Raw genomic sequence first — 19,404 nt, forward strand, 5'->3', positions numbered from 1 at the left:
GGAGTTTTTGATGAGAAAAAAATAAAATTTTATAGCAGGAAGTCAAATATTAGTACTTTCTGGACTCCATGGAGCCCAAATCCTCTTTACTAAACTGGAAAATGCTTCTCTTTATGCTCTAGACAGGCATGAGCCAGAGTTGGAAGAGTATGGCTGCACTAAACGGAGAACTCATTACCCAAGCTCATGTAATCGGTGTTCAGTCATGTTGAAGACTTCCCTGAAGTCTTATTTACATGAACTCTGCCTCCTTATGTTTGGCTGCCAATACCTATGCTCTCGAATTCTTAATCTGTATCTCACATATGTTAAAGTCTGAACTCCAAGAAACCACCCAAAGAAAACACGAGTTCCATGAAAGAATGGGGTTCCCAGAACTTCAGCGTGTAGATCTTAACCAGACCCCCAAGAACACTGAATTCATAAGCAATTGTTTTAAAACAAACCAGGTACATTTATTCTTTGGTCAGGCTCCATAGTGTTGATTTGATCTGACAGGATAGTCTAAAATATGCATGATTTTGCCTGAGAGAGGCAAAAGACCAACAGTTCTGTAACCACAGCTCTGGGAGTTTATGTGCATGCTGACGAGATTCGCTTCACATTGCATTTTCCAATTCCTTCAAAAAATTATGGGAAATCATTTTGCAAACCGGGTCAGTGTGAGAATAGGACACATTTGGGCACTCAATAAGAGTTGCTCTTGAGTGTGTGTGAAGACGCAAAACACCACATCCACTTTTATAATGCTTTTGAGTCGAGGGGATGGCTCCCTAAGTGTTTACAGAATCATTTCTAGGTAAACAAAACAAAAGTTGGGAAATATGTCAAAAGCAAGGAAGTGAAGAAGGACTCACACTCTATCTGGAGAGATCTGTTTGAAAATGTGTCACCTGAGATATATCACTAGATAAGGAAGAAGATGTGTCAAGGGAAAAAAGTAGAGAGGATAATTTGAGAGATGGAGGAGGAGAAGGAGGAGAAGGAGGAGGAGGAGGACAAGGAGGAAGAGGAAGGAGGAGGAGGATCGGGAAGGAGGAGGGGGAGGAGGGAGAGGAGGAGGAGGGAGGAGGAAGAGGAGGAGGGGGGAGGAGGAAGAGGAGGAGGAACGGGAAACTTGAGTGAGTAAAGGACCAGGTCTTGGTTTTGATGTTGGGAATGGGATGGCCAGGTGTGAAGAAAAGGAAAGACATTTGAGAAATGCTTTGGTGGAAGAAAACAATGAAGAGGGGAGAATTAGCAGTGCATTCAAATAGGCATCATTCAGTTTCCTCCCATATCCAAGATACTATGGTGACTTCCATGGAGATGAGATACAGTTTTCACCCCACACCATATCTATGTACGATCCATATTGATGAGAAGCCACGATTTCAAACCCTGAATCCACATGGGCAGAAATCTCTGAAGTGGTGTGCAAACCCTCTACACCAATGGTTCTCAGACTTCCTACTGCTGTGACCCTTTAATACAGTTCCTCGTGGTGTAGTGACCCCTGACCATAAAGTGACTTCTGTTGCTCCTTTATAACTGTCATCTTGCCACTATTATGAATTGTAACTATCATGGGGGTTAGGCAACCCCTGTGAATGGCCATTAGACCCTCAGAGGGCTTGTGACCCACAGGCTGAGAACCGCTGCTCTAGGGCATGTGAAAGACTATGTCACAGATTTTTAAATAACATTGATTCTTAATTTTACTCTTTATCATTTGTTCAATTGTATATATATATATATGTATATATATACATATATATATGTGTGTATATATATATATACATATATATATAATATTACTATAGAAGTGAGCTTATGTAACTAGAAGTAGAGATGTGTATATTTTACGAATGAATGTTCTCATCTATTTGCTACACACAGTGCAATATCGAAAAGCTACTACATCTCTATGGTAATGTTGTGTGTGCTACACTTGAAGTGTAAATTGGGATTCCTGGGTTTGGAGAATATCCAACTATTTCAAGAAGGACGAGGAAGAGAGGACAGAGTGCTGAGAGAAAGGCTCCTTGGGAGTGTGGGTGGGTGGTCTGGGACTGCACAGGGAGCTCTTGATTGGCTTGGTCTCCTAAGCGCAGGTGGGCTTCAGAGCGGCAGGTGCAGGGGCTGAAGCAGGCTCCGTTTCAGACAGGGCACGGAGAGACTGTTCTCTGTAGAAGAGAAACATCTCATTCAAAACCATCACAGGGATTCCAGCTGGGGAAGAACTAATGTGTACAAAGGCCGAGATGGTCTGCTTTTTACAAGTTTGCTGATTCTAAACCAGGTTTAAAGGTCTTACCCTTTACAGGAAGTTCAACATCAATGGCTCATAACCTTTTGTAGCTTATATCCACAAACTGTAGTCGTTTCTGCTCAGGAAAGAAACCTTCCGTTAAGAAACCAAGTAAGGCTGAAGCCCTCCTGCCTGTTTCTTCCAAGTTAGACCCAGAAGAGGCGGCCAAGGTTAAGTCAACCTGCAGCCTACTGCAGCCCTCTTTACTTTTTAGAGCGGAGACAACAGGCTCATTCTCGCTTGGTCATTATAGGAGGCTCAGCTGTTCTCCAGTGGGATATCAAGTCCTTCATTTGCCTAGTTTATGCTAAGCACATCTGTGCCTAGTTTATCCTTAACACATCTGTGCATGAAAATCAGCTCACAAGGCACCATACCAAGGCCAGGTGAAACAGTGAAACACCTTTATTTTGCTTCCATGATGTACAAGATGGGCTGGGGTGAACCTTAGAGATAAGTGGGGTGGCCTATGGTGGAATTGCCATTCTAAGTCATCAGAGTTGTATGACAGTGCTGCACTAATAAAATATTAGGCTTGGGGATACACAACACACACACACACACACACACACACTCAATCAAAGTAGCTTATAGCTGCTAGTTTGTGTGGCGGCTAATATCTGAAATGCGTGCTGCTTATTATAGAATATCTTCAACCAGAATCTACAGGCCTCATATCCACAATTCATATACAGACCACCACACACACACACACACACACACACACACACACACACACTCACTCACTCACACACACAGCTTTATCACTACTTTACAATGGAATTCTGCTGTCTGCTAGTGAGAAAATGAAATTCTCCTTCCAAGAGTGTAAGCTAATTAGGGCAGCCCCAGTGAGGAAAAGATTAAGAGAAAGGAAAAAAAAAGACTCCAAATAATCCTGTAGTTGTCCCTTGAGTTTTCAGTCTTTTACGGAAAAAAGATACCCGCTAAGGTTAAAAAGATGTTCACACATCCTGTTCAGCATTGTGACCGGTAAACACGTTCTACTGAGCACTCTCGGAGTCTCAGAGTCTTAGACCCCCTCTGTCACTCCACTGTGGAGAGCCCACTTGTGCCCTCAGTGGTTCCTGTGAGGACATACGTGCTTCCACCGTGCCACTTCCATTTCTCAATGTCGAACTGCCCTAAGCCAGCAAGATGATGGTGAGAACAATTCAAGACAAAAAAGTTCAGAAATACAACCAGTCAGAGTTAGACTGGTTGTTTAAAATGGAGCTGCAAAAATGAGAGAGATCAGTACAATGGTACTGTTTCATGAAACAAACTGAACCATCGTCTTTCAAGTTTAGCTAATTGGCATTCTTTGGACAGAAAAGCTATACACGTAATTTTAAAATGGGGAGCAATGTATAACTGTGTAAATGCTTTTCTTATATTGCCCCTAGTGATGATGTTTAGGACGAACATTCATTATATCCCTCTATTTGACAATATCCTTGACTCGTTTACCCCCACCTGAAGTTGCTTGAATGTCTGTTTCTATGGGATGGCATAGAAATCTCTTCTTTTGTCTCTGAGACAGCTGGACCACTGTAATGATCTAGTACAGAACTGAGTGTTATATTCAGTCAAATATGTCTTCATCTGGAAAATTTGAGGTCTGTGTTAGAGCGCACAGAAAAGATCAGAGCAGAATGTGTTCACCTACCGGGTGAAGCTCCAAAACGGGCATGTTTCCTTTCTTACTCCAAAGGAGCTACAATTATATAAGCTAGTTCACATTACCAGCTATTTGAGAAGGGTCATAGTTTAGGTGGCTGAAGACTTAGATGAATAAGTCATCAATGGAAATTTAAAAAACATATTTAAAAACCCTATGAGAAGCAAGATAGTTTGAATAGTCACCAGTAAGCGTGTACCTTAATCGATGATTCTGACTAGTCATAAGGCGCATTCAAAGCCTTGGCTTTCTTCTAAATAAAATTCCAATTCTACTTGGAATTAAAAATATCTAGGACCTAGAATCGTTTAATTTTTCTGACACGCTCCACTTAAACACCATAATATATGTCACTTTGTTATAGCTAGAACACATATATGCATTTATAGTCATATCTTTCATGAAGAAAATGTGTAATACCCTTTCAGCTATGGGAATATTTTTTTTTAAAAATCCCAATGCACTTATTAATAGTGCATGTGTTTTGTCCATGGAATCCAGCAGCTGGAAATATTTTCAGGCATAATGTAGTCTAAAGTCACACCCAACCTCGCAATTTCCCCTAAGACACCCCGCACAGATGGTTACCCTCCCTGTCTACACTGCCCAGGATCAGGACCCCTCTCAGGAAGTGGCTCATCCGCAGAGGGACAACTTCAGTTGTTGTAGAGCTTCCTTCTTAGTGAGATGCATGTCTCTATGAAGCTATTAGTCCATGGCACTCCATCTGTGGGACTGTCTCGTAAAAGGACGCTTCTCAACATCTGTTGATTGCTTTCTTTCCTTCTTCCCTCCTTCTCTCTTGTCTGTTGAAGACAGGCCTGCCTGAAACTCACGGTGTCCTGCCTTAACCTCCATGTCTTTCAGGTCTGCACCACCTACTAGATGTCAAGACAAAGGAAAGAAGGAGAGCCCACGAAGACTCTAGATATCAGAACAATGACGTAAAGACATCTGGATGCCTCGAAAGGCAAGTGGCTTCTATCACCTTGATACTCAGCAGACAGAACTACAAAGTCCAAGTTCAACTCAGTAAACAACTAAACAAGAAATGATATAGGAGAGCTGGCCTGGTAAAATATATACAGAGAATCTCCTCGATTTCTACGTAGACTTCAAATCCAAGGCTACACCTAATTAAAAATAATTAGTAGGGAACTACATAGGAGTCAGTTGTGTGGTGTGGCTAAAAATGTCTGTACAATCCTAACTTGATAATAATAGAAATCTAATTAATTTCCTATATCTTGTGAGATTTGCACTTTTTAACAAAAATAAACCATGATCACAACACATCTCAGAATGCTGTCCTAGAGGTCTTTGGGCAGAATAACTGTGCCCATAAATGGTTAGAATGACAGAGGGTCGGAGAACCCCATCAGATATGAGAATAGAATCACAGTCAAAGAAGAGTACAGCCTATGCTGTAGAAGACAAGATGGCCCCAGACTCTTAGAAAGGACCATGGATAGTGTGGAGGATCAAACCCAGGACCATGCTTTGCTAAGAAGGAGCTTTAGCACTGAGCCACACTCTCAATCCAGGAAAGGACATTTTAATACAGAGATTTTGTGGCTGCTCCGTTGAGCATATGGAACTTCCAGAAGTAGGGTGTGCAGGAACTGTCAGATACCTAGGATGGAAGTATAGCTGGAGAAAAATGCTCTTTGAAAACAGAATCAAACACTCATTGAATGTCTGCTACGTGGCAGCTTCTGAACTTAGAGCAGTCATGAAACGAAGCGCATTTGTATGTGAGGCTATAGCTGCGGGTTCCCCCATCTAATTGAGAGGTGGTTGGACTGAAGAGATGTTAGTTTAGCTCTGAGATTCTGAGATTCCATGGTGTTCTTTATGTACTTGGTCTATAATAGTGTTCAGACTTGGAAGCATTGACAAATATAACTTTATAAAGTACGTCTGGAGAGAAAGGCTTTGTATACCATTTCATTCTTGAGTCAATGTACTGAATGCCTATTATATTTTGAGCACGAAAGTGCCCCTTGAAGAATAGCCTATCTCGAGGGGTTACAACCTGTCATTACAACCATCCTTTAAAGTCGAGTACTTGGGCCAATTCAGAGCCACACAACCAATAAATAAGATGTCCCCGTAATTTATCTTCCAATTCAGGACATTTCAGAAAGTGGAAGGGATGCTATTAATAACCATGCCAGGGCTGTATGTGTAGAAAGGGGGCTGCCTAGACAAATGAGAGCCACCAGTCACACTCCATGGCAGAGGGAAACCTAAGCTTTCCAAGAAGAATAAATCCTCTTTAAAATTGAATGCGCAGGCTTGACGCCCACGGCTCTGTCAGAATGGCTTGTCTTTCTCCATTTTCATAGAGTACTGTGACCCATCTTCTCTATTCCAGCACTCTATCACTCTTTACCAAGAGATGGTTCTTTTTTTATTTACATTTCAAATGTTATCCCTTTTCCTAGTTCCCCCCCTGAAAATCCCCTATCCCCTTCCACCTCCCCCTGCTCACCAACCCACCCACTCCTGCTTCCTGGCCCAGGCATTCCCCTACACTGGGGCATAGAACCTTCACGGACCAAGGGCCTCTCCTCCTATTGATAACCAACTAGTCCATCCTCTGCTACATATGCAGCTAGAGCCATGAGTCCCACCATGTGTTTTCTTTGGTTAGTAGTTTAGTCTCAGGGAGCTCTAGAGGTACTGGTTAGTTCATATTGTTGTTCCTCCTATGGGGCTACAAACCCCTTCAGCTTCTTGGATCCTTTCTCTAGCTCCTTCATTGGGGACCCTGTGCTCCGTCCAATGGATGGCTGTGAGCATCCACTTCTGTATTTGTCAGGCACTGGCAGAGCCTTTAGGAGACAGCTTTATCAGGCTCTTGTCAGCAAGCTCTTGTTGGCATCCACAATAGTGTCTGGGTTTGGTGGTTGTTTATGGGATGGATCCCCAGGCGGGGCAGTCCCTGGATGGTCATTCCTTCAGTCTCTGCTCCAAACTTTGTCTCTGCAAGAGAAGGTTCTTTATCCTGTGTTCGTGGGACAGTTTTATACTTAGCCAAGTCTAGTGGTAAAAGCTCACCATATAGAATTTGGGTGCTGCCTCTAAGGCCATGGTCTATTGGTGAGAATGAAGCCAACACCCAGAGAAAGAGAAATGGAGGATGAATTAAATAGAGAACCCTGCAATGAATGGCTGGCTCCGTTTTCAGTTTACCGGGTGCTTCAATGTATACTGTGATTTTGATGACCAAGTCTTCACATTGCATAAGATGCATTAATATTCTCCCAATACTTTCCCCTTTTTCATTCATCTACCTTCTTTCAGCTATGGTCATCCAATTCAAAGTGCCCTGAGTAACTCAGATGGGAAGAAATGTTTTAAATATAAAAAGACGTCTTTCTCAAAGTTTCTTTCCTCCAATCCCCACCTTTGGCTCTGTTCTTGTTTGGTTTTTTTTTGTTTTTGTTTTTTAGGAGATAAGAACTCATTTAAAAAGCAGTTGTTCAAGGTTAGCAAGAGAGGGAACACAGTGAAATCGATGTCTCATCTCCTGTACAGCGCGTACATCTTCTTCGTTGGCTTTGGCTTTCCTTTTGACCTCTTTGACACGAGTTTCAGCCTATGTTTGTCTCGCTTTTCTAAACATTTCTCCACATGTTTTAATAACACCTCTACCTTTGTTAATTGCCAAAATGTAAGTAGTAGTATCTTCTCTGAATATTCTTTCTAAACAATTACTTAACCCTCGTGACACCAACCAATACCGCCAGAGTAAAGACTGCCTTTCAGTTTCTTTTTTGAGCTCCTAATGTTTGACTCCAAATGTCTGTCGGGCACTTTACACTGGATGACCTTTAAGCCGCTCAAGCTCAATGTTCCCCAAGGTCAAGTTAATTTTCCCCAATCTCAGCTGGATTTCTGGCATTTTCATTTTCCTCAAATAGCACTGCCCATAGCCCCCGACAATTCTCAAAGTTGTATTTACCCACTGACGTCTTAGTTCAGGTCTTTGTCTTTCTTGCTTTGACTATTTCACTTGCTTCTTTCCTCTCTTCCTTCCTTCCTTCTGATAGCCTTCTTCTATGACTCCATCATCATACTCCTTAAATACAGTCAAGTTCAAGCCCCTTCAATAACTATAGGGTAAAAAAGCAGTGTTCAATTGTCCTCAGTCAGGCATGTGAAAAGATCTCTCATCTAGCCTGGGCACACTCCTTGAACTTGTCCCAATATTTCTTCATCTGTCACATAAGGAAGAATGACCAACCCAATAGTCTGCCCCCTTTTTAATGGGCCATAACCTATCGTCTTTTGGTGCAAATTGGTAAACTCATGCGGCCTCTTCCTGGTACTTTTGGGTAGTGCTTCTTTTGGTTTCTTTAAAAATGAAGATGTCATGCCATCCATTTACATGGAAAAGGCCACAGAGAGTGCTGTGGGCAACAACTCCAGATGAGCCAAGCCCAGTGGTGAGCTAATGATGTTGTTTCAAAATAATCCTCAGCAGCTATCAAATCCTGCTGCCCATCTGAAATCAGACGATACTCAGACATCACACTGTATCTGCTTTTCTGCCATCTCATCTCCTGGCCCAAAAAAATTAATGCACATAAGCAAATGGTTCTTGATCTATATCACCAAGCTTAGTGTAGTTTTGTTACAATGTAACTGATATACTGCATTGTAACAGCAGTTGTTATCTGCAATGCTAAATGTTGCTTCTTAGTATCTGCCAACGTTTGTCCTGAACTATAGTCTTCCTCTCTCGTTTTCACTGAAACAGAGTCTGACTCTGCAGCTCAGGCTGACTTTCAACTCACTGTGTAGCTTAGCTGTCCCTTGGATTCCAAATTCTATCTCAGCTCTGCCCGCAGTCACTCAGCAATGGAATGACTGATGTCTTAGTTAGGGTTAATAATGCGTCAACAAAACACCATGAACAAAAAGCATGGGAGGAAAGAATTTATTTGGTTCATACTTACATAGCACTGGTCATCACTGAAGGAAGTCAGGACAGAAACTCCAACAGGGCAGGAACCTGGAGGCAGGAGCTGATGCAGAGGCCATAGAGGAGTGCTGCTTACTGGCTTACTCACTATGGCTTGCTCAGCCTGCTTCTTATAGAACCCAGGACCTCCAGCCCAGGGATGACCCAACCCATAATAGGCTGGGCAATCCCACACCAATTACTAAGTAAGAAAATGCCCTAGAGCTGGATCTTATGGAGGCACTGAAGTTCCCTCCTTTCAGATAACTCTAGCTTGTGTCAAATTGACATAAGACTCTCCACCACAACTGGTGTGAGTTACCCATTGTCTACTGTGGGACTTATCTGAGTAGCAGGAAAGGCTTGTCATAGGTTCAGAGGTAGACGAGAGAGGTGTTAATTTGACTCCTACTCAAGGGACTTGGCAGTCTATCGCTCTAACTGTCATAGAAACCCAGGGAAGCAGGCATGATGATCTTCACTTTAGCTCAGGGCCAGCAAGTTTCAATAATTTGGCAATTTTACTGGTAACTGGCAGAATGAAGAAACAACCCAAGTCTGGTTGGGTTGAATATACTTCTACCACATCACACTGTCAGAAACCCACCCCCTCCCCAGTCTCCAGATACACAAATCCACAAAAAAAAAAAAAAAAAAAAAAAGGTCTGGTGGGTAAAATTTCCTACCTCATTCCTACCTCAAATTAGATCCCAATGACTTTAAGCATAATGGGACTTTGTCTTCCAGTAATAAGCAGAACACCTAAAGACAACACAGTAATATTCTCACAATATGTCCCCTGGAGTTTGTCAGTGTAACACAAGCTATAGACATCTGAAGGGGAGAGCAACACGATTGAGAAAAAAGTTCCATAGGATCCAGCTGCAGGCAAGTCTACAGAGCATGCTCTTAGTGATGGGGAAGCGCCCAGGCCATTGCAAAGGATGCTGCCCCTGGGCTGGTGGTCCTGGGTTCTAGGAAGGAAGGAAGGAAGGAAAGAAGGAAGGAAGGAAGCAAGCAAGCAAGCAAGGAAAAGAAAGGGAGGGAGAGAGGGAGGTAGGGAGGGATGGGGAGAGAGAGAGAGAGAGAGAGAGAGAGAGAGAGAGCAGGCTGAGCAAGCTATGAGGAGCAATCCAGCAAGCAGCACTCCTCCATGGTCTCTGCATCAGCTCCTGCCACCAGGTTCCTTCCCTGCTTGATTTCCTGTCCTGACTTGCTTCCGTGGCGGACTAAGATGTGGAAGTGTAAGCTGCATAAACAGTTTCCTCTTTCCTGTCTAGATTTTGGTCATGGTGTTTCATCACAGCCATCGTAACCCTAAGTGCTTCAGGACATGTTTGCTTAAGGGCAGGTTGGCCTGGAGCAGAGGACTGGAGAATAAGAGAAAGGAAACAGTGTAGAAAAAGTCCTGGGATGGGCTGGTGTGATGGCTCAGTGGGTAAGAGTACCCGACTGCTCTTCCAAAGGTCCAGTGTTCAAGTCCCAGCAACCACATGGTGGCTCACAACCATCCGTAACGAGATCTGACGCCCTCTTCTGGTGTGTCTGAAGACAGCGACAGTGTACTTAGATATAATAATAAATAAATCTTTAAAAAAAAAAAAAGAAAAGAAAAAGTCCTGGGGAGAGGATGGAAACGTCTCAGGCTGAGGTCAGAGGAAAGCTCTAGAAGGGCAGCCTGTGATCTAAGACAATGGCCCTTCCCTGGAGATTTGGTTGGGGTCAGATCCTAGTGAAGATCCAAGGTCCGGGACAGCCTTGCTGATAACACAGACAGGAAGCAGAAGCTTCTCCTTTGACCTCTACGCTCAGAAGAGGTAACAATGAAGCTGGCCAGATTCTGTTCCACTTTCACTCATGTTAATTTGTGAGTATTCTTTTTAATTACTTGTAAATTGATTCTTATTTTTTCATGGTTGTCAGAAAATTCATGTACAGTGAGATTCAGGATCAAATTTTGTTTCCTTTCCCCTAAATCAATATATCTTAGTGAAGTGTATTGATCAATATTTCTGAAAAAGCAATAAGGGGTTGTTCTATATGCATCTCTGGTCCAGAGCTGAGCTAGTGCAATACCAAATATTCTGACAGTTCCACTGAGTAAGTCTTAGACCCTGGGCCAAGCTACCACAATGCTGCCAATGGAAAGTAGAGGCTTTTGGCAAACTCTAGTGTGTCTAGATCCTTGACTTCTTCCCTCATCTGTAAGTCACTTGTACCCTGTACATAAAAGAAACAAGGTCATGTGTTTGGAAGTTGGTTTCTTAAGCAAGAGTTCAGGGGTGTTGAGCAAGGTCTGGCTATGCATGAGTGAGCTCTTCTCCTGCTGAGGACTCATTCCTCAATCTGTCAGGGATAGTTAAGTTTCTGTCCCATCTGGAACTTGTTCTATCACTGAAAGAAAGTGTGTTGTTCTTTCACATACATGTTCACATTAAGCTTAGATGGTTTGTGCCATGTGCCTTTAAATACCAGATAAAACACGACAGAAAACACAGACTGCAGTGTTCAGCCATTTAAGCTCCGTCATACCAGCTGCCGGGTGACAGCTCTGCTCTTTGCCACACTCTACAATCAGACAGCTTTGGGTCCCCTGAGATGACTTGATCCAGAGGACAGAATTCAACTAGTATGCTCCATCATCTAGTTAACATTCTCTCAGTTGACACGAGTGTGTGAAGCTTTGCTCCTGTGGCAAGGACTTCACCAGCCCGGAGTCACTGAGGGAAATGGAAGTATCAGACACTTGCTTGTCCTTGGAGCCAAATAACTGGGAAGGGAAAAAAAAAAGAACTCATCAGAACCCGTAAGATCACAGTCTTCTTCTCGAAGAACTCAGGAAGAGAACCAGCCTAGAGCATCGCAGGTGTACACAGGTACCTGCCTATCTTACACAATGGTCAGAGAAGGCATCTCTGGGAAGACAATGGAACTCACCCTGATCTGGAGAGGTACATGCCAATCTCATGAACTGGTAGACATCGAGGTTTCTGGGCTAGAGCTGGAAAGAGCAAAGGCCCCTCCCTAAGCAGAAACAACAGAAACAACGTGACATGCTTCAAGCACCATGAGGAGAAGACAGATGGAGCAAAGACTTCAAAACTACATAAAACAAAAAAAATTCAAGAGAAGTAACAAGCAAAACAGGCAAATCCATAGTCATTGTTGAGACTTGACACTGTTGGAGACTTTCCATAGAACCTAGTGATTTAAAGCAGCAAGCACGCATGCTGGGTTTCCCGAGGGGTAGTTGGCATAGCTAGCTATGTGGCTCTAGCCTAGGGCCCCAGTACACTGCCTTCCACATAACAAGGAGTACTGTCACCATTGACATCAGAGGCCTGTCTCAGTGTATGAGGGTCCCCACTCTCGCACCCTCAGTCCTCACCAGCTGGAAGTAAAAACTTACCCACGCCCTGGTCAGTGGGCCACTTGGGTGTCTGCAGACTCTGCTCACTGGTCCCCAAGACGGGTCAATCTGAAAGAGAGAGAAAGTAAAAATGAGTCTTTAGAAACTACACGTTGCCACTTTTCGCAGATTCTTTTCATTAAAACCAAGTCACTAAGTCCAGCTCACACTCAGAGGGAGGAAAGGAAATGTAGCGAAGAACCTGTAGCCATGACTTAAAATCATGATAGTCATGTGAATCTCTAAAGATGCCCAGGCAATGATCTCAAGACTGCCATAGGAGGGTCGGCTTGCAAAGAAGGGCAGGGGGCTGGCTGCAGACAGACACTGGAGGTCACCAACATAAATGGTATTAGTTGTTAGGGCACTGGATAAAACACACACACACATACTCTCTCTCTCATACACACACACATACAAACTAGATGGATAGATCAATCAATAGATAGACAGATAAACAGATGGATGGATGTATGGATGGATGGACAGATGGACAGACAGACCAACAAAGACAGACAAACAGACATACAGATAGATATAAAATAGAAGGTCCAGCCCTGAAATCTAGGGTACCCATTTTCAAGTAAAAGTCTGGTGAAGGAAAGAAAATAAGTCAACAAAGATGAGAAGGGAACCATAGATATTAACATGGAAGGAACCAAAAAAAAAAATGACATTGAAACACAGAATTGAGCATTTTGATGACTCTGATTAATATGATAAAAGCGATGGTTGATAGCACCTACTGAGCATTTTCTATTGCCTGAGGCACTGTTCTAAGTTCTTCACACAGGTTAGCCTTTTGGCCCGATAAATGAAGGTGAAGAGTTTGGTTCCCTATGTACAGCTGGAAAAATTCCGGGAAAGTCAGACAACCACTGGGTGCTGGAAGGGGAGAGGAGATTCTGACCAACGTGAGTCCCCATTTATGCCCACTCTCTTGTAGACTTTAGATTCCACTCTTCCAACAAATACTAATCAGATAGCAGGTATGATTGTAGACACCGAAGGCTTTGGTGGTGGTTGAAAAACTAAAGATGAAATCCACCCCTACCCCCTGGTGGAATGTAACTTTTGGCAAGAGAGATGAATAATGAGATGAATACATAAAGTGTATTCGGTGGAAAGACTTGGTAAAGGTAAACTGACGAGTGAGAAAGCAAGAGATCGGGAAACGTGTGCAGAGTGCTCTGGGAGTAATTTTAGAGAGGCGACTTAGAAAGAAATAGAAAGAGGGACACTCAGTAAAAACCTTCAAGAGAGAGATGAGCCACAGGAGCCATACAGATACCCAGGTTGGGGTAGGGCTTTTCAGGCAGACAAAGCTAACTTCAAAAGCTCTGGGCAAGAATGTGCCTTGGGAAGGAATAACAAGAGACCCCAAAAGTGGTCCAAGAGGGGCCAGAAAGGAGGGTCTGGAGAGGGCAGAGAGAACAGATGGGGTCTGTTTGGCCAGCAGAGGGTGAACCTTGACTTTTATCCCACATCAGACGGAGAAATGTTGGCAAGCTTTTGAGCTAGGAGAGCACATGTTCTGACTTAGGTGCCGAGCTGTTCATTTAGCTGGAGACTCGAGAGAAGCCAGAACAGTAGCTGGGCCATCTAGGAAGCTACCACAATAATCTAGTCAGTAGTTGTCAGTGACTTGGCACGATGCTAGCAGAGAGTTGACAGGGAGACTGGATCCTGGAAGCATTCTGGAGTGCAAGCCAACGGAACGCGCTGATGCTTTAGCTGCAGGCTCTGTGAGATCAAAGGAAGTTGAGCTTGACCAAGCGTTTTGGACGCTGGGAATGATCAGAGCACATCACATACAACTTACAATCTTGAGACCAGATGAGGCCACCAACAAAGTGAGGATAAAAGGCAAAACAGCTGAGGTCAATGTACTCAGCTCAGCATGGCCCCAGTGTCTAAGGCTGGGGTGATAAACAAGAACCAGAAAGGGGATCTTACAGGCAGCTACCAGAGGGATAGTTGGGAAAGCAGACAAGGGTGAGGCCATGGGTGCCAGGGGAAGCAAGGACTTCAAGGACAGCATGAGCAAATGCTCAAGGGAAGCGAGGCAGGAGCCTCCATTAGAACGCCTCAGGAGCTGTTCATTGGCCACAATAAGAATATGTTCTTGGCTTAGTGATGGAGATGCTTGACCAGAAGGGATTAAAGAGAGAATGAAGAATATAATTAGAGGTGACAAGAATAGGTATAGCTCCCGAGAAAGATGACATAGAAAGGAGGGTCAGGCAAAGTGAGGCCAAGGTTCATTTTTCATCATTTTGTTTATTGAGACAGGATCTTATGTAGGCTAGCCTCCAACTCTCTGTGTACCGGGTGCCAACATTGAGTCCTGCTCCTTCTGCCCACACCTTCCCTGAAGTTATAGGCATGGACCATTTTATTGTCATAATTTTTTAATAGAAGCAATGCACATCTGTAGGCTGCTGGAAGTAGTGTAGTAGTGAAGGATGCAGAGGTTGGTGAGAGATGAGTGAGCTGACTATCTGGGCCATGTTAATGAGTACCCGGAGGAAGTTAGGATCCATTGAACAATGGAAAAGTTTGACCTCACTCAAGTCTATAGACATATGGGTGAACAGGGCGAAATATTGGACTTAGATGGTGGTAACAAACCTGTTCATTCATTCATGTGTGCCTGTTGAGGTCCCTTTAGGTTGCCTGAACCCCTGTATGGCTGAGAAATAAGACATGAGGTCATCCAGAAGATTACGAGACGTTGATGTAGATCCCAGGGGAGAAGAGAAAGCATGGAACACTGAGAAGCTGTGGGGTGGAGAATGGATGAGCAAAACTATAGAGAGTCTGGAATGGATTACCAACCTACTTAGAAGTTGGAAATCACACATTTTAGGTCCATCCCTGCTGTGTTTTTTCTGTACACAGATTCAGAGAGAATCCAGGAGGTTTCCAGGGGTGGGTGACGGCGATGCACGCTTTTAATACTAGCACACAGGAGTCAAAGGTAGGAAAGTATCTTTGAGCTTGAGGCCAGCCTGGTGTACAGAGTGAGTTCCAGGACAGCCAGGGCAACACAATGAGACCCTGTCTTCGAAGAAAACAGAAAACCAAAAAAATTGTAAAGAAGAAAAAAAAAAGATTTCAGTGGAGTACAGTAGAAAGAAAGAAGTCAGATGACATCTTTGGTGGGATTCTATTTTCTTTTCTTCTTTTTAAACATTTATTTATGTATTCATTTTGCATCTCAATTGCAATTGCCCCTCCCCCTTTACTCTCTCTCTCTCTCTCTCTCTCTCTCTCTCTCTCTCTCTCTCTCTCTCTCTCTCTTTCTCCCCTCGGGGAAGGGGAAGCCCCACTTGGGTACTACCCAACCCTCGGGCACTACCTGACCCTCGACATCGAGTCCTAGCAGGCCTAAGCGCATCCTTTTCCACTGAGGCCCAACCAGACAATCTAATTAGGGGAAGGGGATCCAACGGCAGGGAACAGTCAGAGACAGCCCCCACTCCAATTGTTAGGGGACTCACATGAAGACCAAGATACACATCTGTCATGAATGTGTAGGTGATACAAGTCCAGCCCCTACATGCTCTTTGCTTGGTGGTTCAGTCTCAGTGAGCCCCATGGGCCCAGATTAGTTGAGTCTATAAGCCTTCTTGTGATGTCCTTGACCCCACTGGCTCCCTCGATCCTATCTCCCACTCTTCCACAAGGGGATCTGGAGACTGAAGTAGCCACCGTCTGTCCAAGCAGAACTTCCAGGAGGGAGGGGGACAACATCCCACCCACAAAACCTTCAATCCCAAATTTGTCCTACCTACAAAATACACAAGATAAAAAATGGAGCAGAGATTGAGGGAACTGCCAACCAATGACTGGTTCATCTTGAGACACAGCCTATGTACAAGAACCGATGTTCTGATGTTATTAGTGATACTCTGCTTTGCATCAGACAGGAGCCTAGCATAACTGTCTCCTGAAAGGTTCCATTCACCGTCTGATGGAAACAGATGTAGAGACCCACAGTCAAACATCAGGTTGAAGAGGAGATTCGGTTTAATTTGGAACACAGAGACACTGACTAAGAAGAACCCAACCTTCTTGATGAGACAGATGTTCAACCACAGAAGCATGTCACACTCCCTGTCCATCATTAGCTACCATTTAGGGTTTCCCTCTAGAATCTAACTTATAATTAGTCCATCTGGCTCTGTGATCTTTTTCAGCCAGGCACTAAGAAGTTGCAGAGTAGAAGGCAGAGAAGACCTACCAGTCTATGGCTACCTCCATTAAAAACATCTAATCTTTACAACTACAAAAAAAAAAAAAAAAAGTCAACGACAAATGAGAAGCCAGCAGCGACACTGGACACTGTGTTATTCTGGCGCCTGATCCTTTTTAAGTGAGTTTTCTATTTTAAGAGCTGGGATGTCAATAGTGCTTAATTTAATCAGCTTCTCATAGGTTAAGAAGGAAATTGGAAATCCAAGGGAGAGCAGAGACAAATTGTCATCGTGAGCGTTACAGAGCAGGGGACGGCTTATCTAGCCATCCTGAAGGTCAGGCGTGACCTTGTAGGACAGTCCTACAGCCTTCACAATTTATCTGGATCTTATAGAGATCTGGTGGCTACTATTTGGGGTGCTCTCCCAGAGTTATAATCTGTCAATTTGTAGGACAGGCCACAGAGTCACTGCTGCTGGCTCTGACAAGGACATTGTGGGAGCACAAGTTGAGAATTCAGTGGATCCTAACCCCCTTACGCAAGGGCCTATGGGCTCATAGAAGGTGTCATTATATGTTCCTGAGTTCGTTTCCTAATACTCTGGTTTCAGAGTTTGTAGGAAGATGTCACTTGAAGTTTCTGATGGTTCGAGTTTCCAGAGAACTTGCCAAATTTCCCCTGCATTTGCGTTCCTTTTCTTGTCTACCTGGAAGCTTGTTCCTTCAGGCTTCCTCGGGTGCCCTCGCTTGAGCCCACTCTGATTGTCTGCATCCCCATCTGTACTTCACACTCAGCTCTCTGAGTGTGAGTCCGTGATAACTTGTGCAATATCTACCATGGTATTTCTTGGGGGCCTATGTCTAACTTTCCCCTGTGGCCCACCACTTAGCATGGTACCTTGTGGAGGGTAAGTGCTGGTGTTTGATAAGCAGCACTATCCGATCCAATGCGTAGGGGAAGTTAAAGCTCAAAAGGAGAGTGCTTCCTTCCTTCAAAATCAAACCTCAAATTATCCCCAAAGCCATAGCACTGTGAATGTTGGAAGAGCAGCATGGTCCAGTTTGGAGGTAAGCTTTAGAGTTTAGATGTGCCTTCCTCAAGTGCCTCTTCCTGCCTCAGTTTCCTCTTGTTGATGAGATCTGAGTGTGGTAAGCTCATCAGGGTACACAGTGCATGTCGAGGAAGACACAAACTCTGTCTACCACCCTCGAGACTGTGATCTGCGAGTCTCTGCAAGCTAGATCCTCACCAGCTATTTTGTGTCTCACGCTTGTCTGGAGATCTTAAGCATTTTGTCTGCTCAGTGCTTCCATGTCTGCCTCATGTTCGCCTCCTTTGCATTGCAGCATATGCCCGCCTCTAGATGTCTGCTCCTTCAGGAGAAGGAACATGGTGCTTCTCTTGCCAACCTCACTCTCCTGCACCACCTGCCTACGTTAGAGAAATTCCGTGACTTGGCGATTTCCTCTTGCCATGTTGCTGCTTTCCCTGATGAGTCTGCCTCTATTTCACTCCAGATAGATAGAGCAACGGGAAATCAGAGAAACAGTTCTGCTCAGGTCTAACTTGGCAAACCGGTGAGTTTAGGGGGTTATCTACAGAGGCACTGACAGGACCTGTAGGCACAGGACCCCCAGGACCAAGTTCTCAACACAGAGGAGATGTATTTGCCCCAGGGGAACAAAAGGAAGGGGATAAGAGACAAAGACAGGTGATAGAGAATGAGGGAGAAAGGGAAGTGAACAAGGGAGAGGGGAAATGGGTATTTGTTCTGGAGGGGATGAAGGATTGCCTCTGGATAGAGAAGAGACAGATGTGGCCCACAGGCAAATGCAGGTTTATAAAGGTAAAAGGGGAAATCCCATGTTAGGATGAGGTGTCTAATTTTAATTGGGCATGTTAATGAGCCAAAGGGTCCACAGGGTACCTAAGGAAAAGGCTGTGTCACAGGGTGGAGAGTATCTTTTCCAGGTGACTCCGTTCGTCTAAGCCTCTTCCAGGCAGCTGGGCCTGTGTCTGCTTCTTCCAGGCAGTTGTCTGGCCCTAGAATCTTCTTTGAAGCTTAGCTCTGTGCTTTGTCTGAGATGGGAGTGTCAGCTTTTATTCCTTAACTGGCAGGGAGGGTTTCTAGTCACTCTGGTCAGTTTCAGGAACTTCCTAAAAGCTATTTTGAGGGGTTGACCTTCCTGATAAGGAGCTTCCTACAGAACGGGCTCTGTCCATCTCAGAGAACACTATCTGCCAGTTTTAAACCACTTTTATATCACACATGGAGGTCTACCACACACACGCCATCTGCCTGCTGGGGCAAGCTTTGGTTGGATCTCCTCCAGACCTTAGTTTCTTCCCAGGGGTTCTGCTGATGTCTGAACATGAGGCTCAGCCTTTCTTCCCCCTTGCCCTGAATCTACTGCTGTTTCTGATCTCCACCCCATACCCAGCTTCCCTGCCTCCCTCTAGGCTCACTCAATGGACTCTGGTTAAATTTTATTTCTCCCTCTGGGCACAATATCCACCTATTGTTTGCTGTGCACTTTTTCACTGGAAGGTAAGTGCTGGTCTTACTATAGCTGATGGGTAAGTCTGTGGCCCGGTTGAACTCCTTGAGATTCTTTGCTTTTACAGTGCTCATTTGTGTATGCATTAGATTTGTTAGCTTTAACCAAAGCCATCCAAACAGCTCAACCACGCCCTCCTAGCTGAGTCTCTAAAGAGAAAGCATTCCAGCTCTAGTGGATAATAGCTCAACAAGCAGGGCCTTTGGCTTTTTATTCAAATGAACTTTCCAGGTCAAACTTCATGCTTATATAGTATTCTCCCTAAGGCTTTTTATTTATGACTATGAGATAAT

The 19,404-nt window shown here is 44.2% G+C and overlaps 1 long non-coding RNA gene across 9 annotated transcripts in view; it reads right to left on the minus strand.

Annotated features, from left to right (window-relative positions):
* LOC115485728 overlaps positions 1 to 19,404 on the minus strand; it is a 34,816-nt gene that overhangs the window by 9,638 nt on the left and 5,774 nt on the right. For 4 of the 9 annotated variants that reach the window (XR_003948957.1, XR_003948964.1, XR_003948956.1 and 1 more), the window contains exons 3-4: positions 12,353 to 12,421; positions 11,441 to 11,967 (exon numbers count right to left, since the gene is read on the minus strand). This is a non-coding gene — a long non-coding RNA (uncharacterized LOC115485728). Of the gene's footprint in view, positions 1 to 1,726; positions 2,166 to 11,440; positions 11,968 to 12,352; positions 12,422 to 19,404 lie in introns of those variants that run through there. The other 5 variants (XR_003948960.1, XR_003948958.1, XR_003948961.1 and 2 more) reach the window with 5 other exon arrangements.

This window comes from Mus musculus, chromosome 10, assembly GCF_000001635.26.
Source record: "Mus musculus strain C57BL/6J chromosome 10, GRCm38.p6 C57BL/6J".
NCBI classification, from domain to species: domain Eukaryota; kingdom Metazoa; phylum Chordata; class Mammalia; order Rodentia; family Muridae; genus Mus; species Mus musculus.